Here is a 7,500-nt window from a genome sequence, read left to right as displayed (position 1 = left end):
CTCGCCCAGGGAGAGCACGTCTACTCGCCCAGGGAGAGCACGTCTACTCGCCCAGGGAGAGCACGTCTACTCGCCCAGGGAGAGCACGTCTACTCGCCCAGGGAGAGCACGTCTACTCGCCCAGGGAGAGCACGTCTACTCGCCGAGGGAGAGCACGTCTACTCGCCGAGGGAGAGCACGTCTACTCGCCCAGGGAGAGCACGTCTACTCGCCCAGGGAGAGCACGTCTACTCGCCCAGGGAGAGCACGTCTACTCGCCGAGGGAGAGCACGTCTACTCGCCGAGGGAGAGCACGTCTACTCGCCGAGAGAGAGCACGTCTACTCGCCGAGGGAGAGCACGTCTACCTCCCGCCTGAGGGAGAGCACGGGGGGGGGGGACAAAGACAGGCGGCAGCAGCTTCGGTGAACGTCACCCGGGAGGCGACCGGGGCTGTCCCGGGGCAGTCCCGGGAAGCCGGCGTCCGACACAGGGAACCGTCAGCTGCCGGACCGGGGCGAATCCCCGCGGCCACGGCAGGGGTGGGGGCTCGAAGACAGCCGGCAGCCGCTTCGGTGAACGTCACCCGGGAGGAGACTGGGGCCCTCCCGGGACCGTCCCGGGAAGACGACGTTCGGCACGAGATCCCGGCCGCGGCCGGACCGGCTCGAAGCCTCGCGGTCCCGGCAGCAGCCGGAGCCGCTCGCCGCCTCGGGCTCCCGGCCCCCTACAGATCCGGCGACTCGTTCGCGGGCGGCGGGGGGAGGCAGTGGAGGGGGTGCGGGCAGAAGCGGCAGCGGAGGCGGAGGGGGGGGGGGCTCGAAGACAGCCGGCAGCCGCTTCGGTGAACGTCACCCAGGAGGCGATCGGGGCCGTCCCGGGGCCGTCCCGGGATGCCGGCTTCCGGCACGGGGTCCCGGCCGCGGCCGGACCGGCTCGTATCCCCGCGGCTCCGGCAGGGGGGGGGGGGGCTCGAAGACAGCCGGCAGTCGCCTCGGTGAACGTCACCCGGCCGGCGACCGCGGCCGTTCCGGGGCCGTCCCGGGAAGCCTGCGACAGGCACGGGGGTCCCAGCCGCGGCCGGACCGACTCGAAGCCCCGCGGCCCCGGCACGGGGGAGGCCCAAAGACTGGCGGCAGCCGCTTCGCTGAACGTCACCCGGCCGGCGACCGGGGCCGTCCCGGGGCCGTCCCGGGATGCCGGCATCCGGCACGGGGTCCCGGCCGCGGCCGGAGCGGCTCGAATCCCCGCGGTCCCGGCAGCAGCCGGAGCCGCTCGCCGTTCGGGCTCCCGGCACCCTACGGATCCGCCGACTCGTTCGCCGGCGGCGGGGGGAGGCAGTGAAGGAGGTGCGGGCAGAAGCGGCAGCGGAGGCGGAGGGGGGGGGGGGGCTCGAAGACAGCCGGCAGCCGCTTCGGAGAACGTCACCCGGCCGGCGACCGCGGCCGTTCCGGGGCCGTCCCGGGAAGCCTGCGACAGGCACGGGGTCCCGGCCTCGGCCGGACCCGCACTGGGTGCCGCCGCCTCGGGCTCTCGGGACGGTATGGATCCGCCTACTCGTTCGCCGGCGGCGGGGGGAGGCAGTGGAGGGGGTGCGGGGAGAAGCGGCAGCGGAGGCGGAGGGGGGGGGGGGCTCGAAGACAGCCGGCAGCCGCTTCGGTGAACGTCACCCGGCCGGCGACCGGGGCCGTCCCGGGGCCGTCCCGGGATGCCGGCTTCCGGCACGGGGTCCCGGCCGCGGCCGGAGCGGCTCGAAGCCCCGCGGTCCCGGCAGCAGCCGGAGCCGCTCGCCGTTCGGGCTCCCGGCACCCTACGGATCCGCCGACTCGTTCGCCGGCGGCGGGGGGAGGCAGTGGAGGGGGTGCGGGCAGAAGCGGCAGCGGAGGCGGAGGGGGGGGGGGGGCTCGAAGACAGCCGGCAGCCGCTTCGGTGAACGTCACCCGGCCGGCGACCGGGGCCGTCCCGGGGCTGTCCGGGGATGCCGGCTTCCGGCACGGGGTCCCGGCCGCGGCCGGACCGGCTCGAATCCCCGCGGTCCCGGCAGCAGCCGGAGCCGCTCGCCGTTCGGGCTCCCGGCACCCTACAGATCCGGCGACTCGTTCGCGGGCGGCGGGGGGAGGCAGTGGAGGGGGTGCGGGCAGAAGCGGCCGCGGAGGCGGAGGGGGGGGGGGGCTCGAAGACAGCCGTCAGCCGCTTCGGTGAACGTCACCCGGGAGGCGACCGGGACCGGCCCGGGAAGCCATCGTCCGGCCCCGGATCCCGGCCGCGGCCGGACCGGCTCGAAGCCCCGCGGCCCCGGCACGGGGGAGGCCCAAAGACTGGCGGCAGCCGCTTCGCTGAACGTCACCCGGCCGGCGACCGGGGCCGTCCCGGGGCCGTCCCGGGATGCCGGCTTCCGGCACGGGGTCCCGGCCGCGGCCGGACCGGCTCGAATCCCCGCGGTCCCGGCAGCAGCCGGAGCCGCTCGCCGTTCGGGCTCCCGGCACCCTACGGATCCGCCGACTCGTTCGCCGGCGGCGGGGGGAGGCAGTGGAGGGGGTGCGGGCAGAAGCGGCAGCGGAGGCGGAGGGGGGGGGGCTCGAAGACAGCCGGCAGCCGCTTCGGTGAACGTCACCCGGCCGGCGACCGGGGCCGTCCCGGGGCTGTCCGGGGATGCCGGCTTCCGGCACGGGGTCCCGGCCGCGGCCGGACCGGCTCGAATCCCCGCGGTCCCGGCAGCAGCCGGAGCCGCTCGCCGTTCGGGCTCCCGGCACCCTACAGATCCGGCGACTCGTTCGCCGGCGGCGGGGGGAGGCAGTGGAGGGGGTGCGGGCAGAAGCGGCAGCGGAGGCGGAGGGGGGGGGGGGGCTCGAAGACAGCCGGCAGCCGCTTCGGTGAACGTCACCCGGGAGGCGACCGGGACCGGCCCGGGAAGCCATCGTCCGGCCCGGGATCCCGGCCGCGGCCGGACCGGCTCGAATCCCCGCGGCCCCGGCACGGGGGAGGCCCAAAGACTGGCGGCAGCCGCTTCGCTGAACGTCACCCGGCCGGCGACCGGGGCCGTCCCGGGGCCGTCCCGGGATGCCGGCTTCCGGCACGGGGTCCCGGCCGCGGTCGGAGCGGCTCGAATCCCCGCGGTCCCGGCAGCAGCCGGAGCCGCTCGCCGTTCGGGCTCCCGGCACCCTACGGATCCGCCGACTCGTTCGCCGGCGGCGGGGGGAGGCAGTGGAGGGGGTGCGGGCAGAAGCGGCAGCGGAGGCGGAGGGGGGGGGCTCGAAGACAGCCGTCAGCCGCTTCGGTGAACGTCACCCGGGAGGCGACCGGGACCGGCCCGGGAAGCCATCGTCCGGCCCCGGATCCCGGCCGCGGCCGGACCGGCTCGAAGCCCCGCGGTCCCGGCAGCAGCCGGAGCCGCTCGCCGTTCGGGCTCCCGGCACCCTACGGATCCGGCGACTCGTTCGCTGGCGGCGGGGGGAGGCAGTGGAGGCGGTGCGGGGAGAAGCGGCAGCGGAGGCGGAGGGGGGGCGGGGGGGGACGATAGTGGCGGGGGGCGGGGGGTGCTCGAAGGCAGCCGGCAGCCGGTTCGGTGAACATTCGCCGGGGCGGGGGGGGCGACCTGTCCGTGCCCGGGGCAGCCCCGGGAAGCCGGCAGCCAGCACGGGGTCCCGGCAGCACCTGTTCCCTGCCCTGGGACTTGCCGTGCCCGGCGGCCGGTTGCCGGGTGGGGGGAGCGAGGAGAGGCGGGGCGCAGCGGCCGGGGCAGCGCCGGGCCGCAGCGGGGGGGCTGGGCGGGTGGGGTAGGCGTCGAGCGGCAAGCCCTCGGCTGCAGCGAATGTTCGGCGGTGCGGGGCGGGGGGGGACGGGACGACACGTTGGGGGCGCCGAGTCCGAGCCACCCCCGGCCCCAGGGGCGGCCGGAGGGGGAGGCCGGTGCCTGGCCCTGGGAGCTGCTGGGCGCCGGATGGCCGAGGGTGCGTCAGAAGCCGCCCGAGCGGTCGAGCAGGTCCTCCAGAAAGGCCTAGGGTGGCTTCGAGGGCCCCGGGAGCAGTCGAGGGAGGCCTCCAGGCAGGTCTGGAGTGGATGGGAGGCCTTCCAAAGCAGACAAGGGAGGCTGCCAGCGGGGCCTAGGCTGGCACTGCAGCCTGTAAATGGTTGGGGGGGGGGGCCTCTGGTGCGGCCTGGAGTCTCTGGGTGGCGTCCAGAGAGGTGCAAAAGATCCTCTGGTGCGGCCTGTGGTGGCGGAGAAGCCTGCAGAGCGTGCGGGGGAGGCTTCTGGTGCGGCCTGGGGTGGGTCGGAAGCCTGCAGAGCGTGCGGGAGAGGCTTCTGGTGCGGCCTGGGGTGGCTGAGAAGCCTGCAGAGCGTGCGGGAGAGGCTTCTGCTGCGGCCTGGGGTGGCTGAGAAGCCTGCAGAGCGTGCGGGAGAGGCTTCTGCTGAGGCCTGGGGTGGCTGAGAAGCCTGCAGAGCGTGCGGGAGAGGCTTCTGCTGCGGCCTGGGGTGGCTGAGAAGCCTGCAGAGCGTGCGGGGGAGGCTTCTGTTGGGGCCTGGGGTGGGTCAGAAGCCTACAGAGCGTGCGGGGGAGGCTTCTGGTGCGGCCTGGGGCGGGTCGGAGGCCTGCAGAGCGTGCGGGAGAGGCTTCTGTTGGGGCCTGGGGTGGCTGAGAAGCCTGCAGAGCGTGCGGGGGAGGCTTCTGGTGCGGCCTGGGGTGGCTGAGAAGCCTGCAGAGCGTGCGGGAGAGGCTTCTGCTGCGGCCTGGGGTGGGTCGGAAGCCTGCAGAGCGTGCGGGAGAGGCTTCTGTTGGGGCCTGGGGTGGCTGAGAAGCCTGCAGAGCGTGCGGGAGAGGCTTCTGCTGCGGCCTGGGGTGGCTGAGAAGCCTGCAGAGCGTGCGGGAGAGGCTTCTGGTGCGGCCTGGGGTGGCTGAGAAGCCTGCAGAGCGTGCGGGAGAGGCTTCTGGTGCGGCCTGGGGTGGCTGAGAAGCCTGCAGAGCGTGCGGGAGAGGCTTCTGCTGCGGCCTGGGGTGGCTGAGAAGCCTGCAGAGCGTGCGGGAGAGGCTTCTGCTGCGGCCTGGGGTGGCTGAGAAGCCTGCAGAGCGTGCGGGAGAGGCTTCTGCTGCGGCCTGGGGTGGCTGAGAAGCCTGCAGGGCGTGCGGGAGAGGCTTCTGCTGCGGCCTGGGGTGGGTGGGAAGCCTGCAGAGCGTGCGGGGGAGGCTTCTGGTGCGGCCTGGGGTGGCTGAGAAGCCTGCAGAGCGTGCGGGAGAGGCTTCTGGTGCGGCCTGGGGTGGCTGAGAAGCCTGCAGAGCGTGCGGGGGAGGCTTCTGGTGCGGCCTGGGGTGGCTGAGAAGCCTGAAGAGCGTGCGGGAGAGGCTTCTGGTGCGGCCTGGGGTGGCTGAGAAGCCTGCAGAGCGTGCGGGAGAGGCTTCTGCTGCGGCCTGGGGTGGCTGAGAAGCCTGCAGAGCGTGCGGGAGAGGCTTCTGCTGCGGCCTGGGGTGGCTGAGAAGCCTGCAGAGCGTGCGGGGGAGGCTTCTGCTGCGGCCTGGGGTGGCTGAGAAGCCTGCAGAGCGTGCGGGGGAGGCTTCTGCTGCGGCCTGGGGTGGCTGAGAAGCCTGCAGAGCGTGCGGGGGGAGGCTTCTGGTGCGGCCTGGGGTGGCTGAGAAGCCTGCAGAGCGTGCGGGGGAGGCTTCTGCTGCGGCCTGGGGTGGGACGGAAGCCTGCAGAGCGTGCGGGAGAGGCTTCTGCTGCGGCCTGGGGTGGGTCGGAAGCCTGCAGAGCGTGCGGGAGAGGCTTCTGTTGGGGCCTGGGGTGGCTGAGAAGCCTGCAGAGCGTGCGGGAGAGGCTTCTGCTGCGGCCTGGGGTGGCTGAGAAGCCTGCAGAGCGTGCGGGAGAGGCTTCTGGTGCGGCCTGGGGTGGCTGAGAAGCCTGCAGAGCGTGCGGGAGAGGCTTCTGGTGCGGCCTGGGGTGGCTGAGAAGCCTGCAGAGCGTGCGGGAGAGGCTTCTGCTGCGGCCTGGGGTGGCTGAGAAGCCTGCAGAGCGTGCGGGAGAGGCTTCTGCTGCGGCCTGGGGTGGCTGAGAAGCCTGCAGAGCGTGCGGGAGAGGCTTCTGCTGCGGCCTGGGGTGGCTGAGAAGCCTGCAGGGCGTGCGGGAGAGGCTTCTGCTGCGGCCTGGGGTGGGTGGGAAGCCTGCAGAGCGTGCGGGGGAGGCTTCTGGTGCGGCCTGGGGTGGCTGAGAAGCCTGCAGAGCGTGCGGGGGAGGCTTCTGGTGCGGCCTGGGGTGGCTGAGAAGCCTGCAGAGCGTGCGGGGGAGGCTTCTGGTGCGGCCTGGGGTGGCTGAGAAGCCTGAAGAGCGTGCGGGAGAGGCTTCTGGTGCGGCCTGGGGTGGCTGAGAAGCCTGCAGAGCGTGCGGGGGAGGCTTCTGGTGCGGCCTGGGGTGGCTGAGAAGCCTGCAGAGCGTGCGGGAGAGGCTTCTGGTGCGGCCTGGGGTGGCTGAGAAGCCTGCAGAGCGTGCGGGAGAGGCTTCTGCTGCGGCCTGGGGTGGGTCGGAAGCCTGCAGAGCTTGCGGGGGAGGCTTCTGGTGCGGCCTGGGGTGGGTCGGAAGCCTGCAGAGCATGCGGGGGAGGCTTCTGCTGCGGCCTGGGGTCTCTGGGTGGCCTCTAGAGAGGTGCAAAAGACCCTCTGGGTTGGGCTGGGGTGGCTCTTGGACCCCTGCCACACAGTGGAGAGAGGCCTCCGGCCCGCCACCTGTGTCCCTGTGTGCCTGAGTGCCTGTGTCCCTGTGTCCCTGTGTCCCTGTGTCCCTGTGTCCCTGTGTCCCTGAGTGCCTGAGTGCCTGTGTCCCTGTGTCCCTGTGTCCCTGAGTGCCTGAGTGCCTGAGTGCCTGTGTCCCTGTGTCCTTGTGTCCCTGTGTCCCTGTGTCCCTGTGTGCCTGAGTGCCTGTGTCCCTGTGTCCCTGTCTGTGTACCTGTGTGCGAGAGTGTCCGGCACGCCACCCAGCGGCGGCGGGCAAGCAGGTAGGCGGGTGGGCGGGCCGGCGAGGGCCAGTGTGAGTTTGGGGGGTGGGAGGGGAGGCGGCAGCTGGAAGCGTCAGAGGAGGGGGCGTGGCTCCGGCTGGCCCCGGGAGCAGGTTCCCGGGACCGGGACCGGCTGGACCCGGCGGGTGGTTGATCCCGGGGCGGGGGGCAGAGGCGGCGGGAAGCGGCAGCTGCGTGTGCGGCGGGGGGGTGGAGGGCGAACCGCGGCGGGAAGCGGATGCTTCAGAGCAGGTTACGGGGGCGGGGACGGACGACACCACCTGTCCCCGCCCCGGGACGGGCTGGACCCGGCGCCCTGGACCCGGCGCCGTGTACCCGCCGCCGCCCCCCGCCGCCGCCCCCCTCCGCCACCCCGGGACCCCGACGTTTTTTGGCGCCCGCGCCTTTTTTTGCTCCCCGCCTGCCCGCGCTGCCCCGGGCCCTCCCCCGGGGCGGGGCGGGAGGGAGGGACGGACGGACGGGTAGCCGGGGATCTCCGAGCGCGCGCCACCAGACCGAGGCGGGTCCCGGCGGCGGCGGCGG

This window comes from Melanerpes formicivorus, unplaced genomic scaffold (assembly GCF_026170545.1).
Source record: "Melanerpes formicivorus ecotype bairdi unplaced genomic scaffold, bMelFor1.0.p_v2 SCAF_1453, whole genome shotgun sequence".
In the NCBI taxonomy this organism is placed as follows: Eukaryota; Metazoa; Chordata; class Aves; order Piciformes; family Picidae; genus Melanerpes; species Melanerpes formicivorus.
This window is presented reverse-complemented; position numbering follows the sequence as displayed.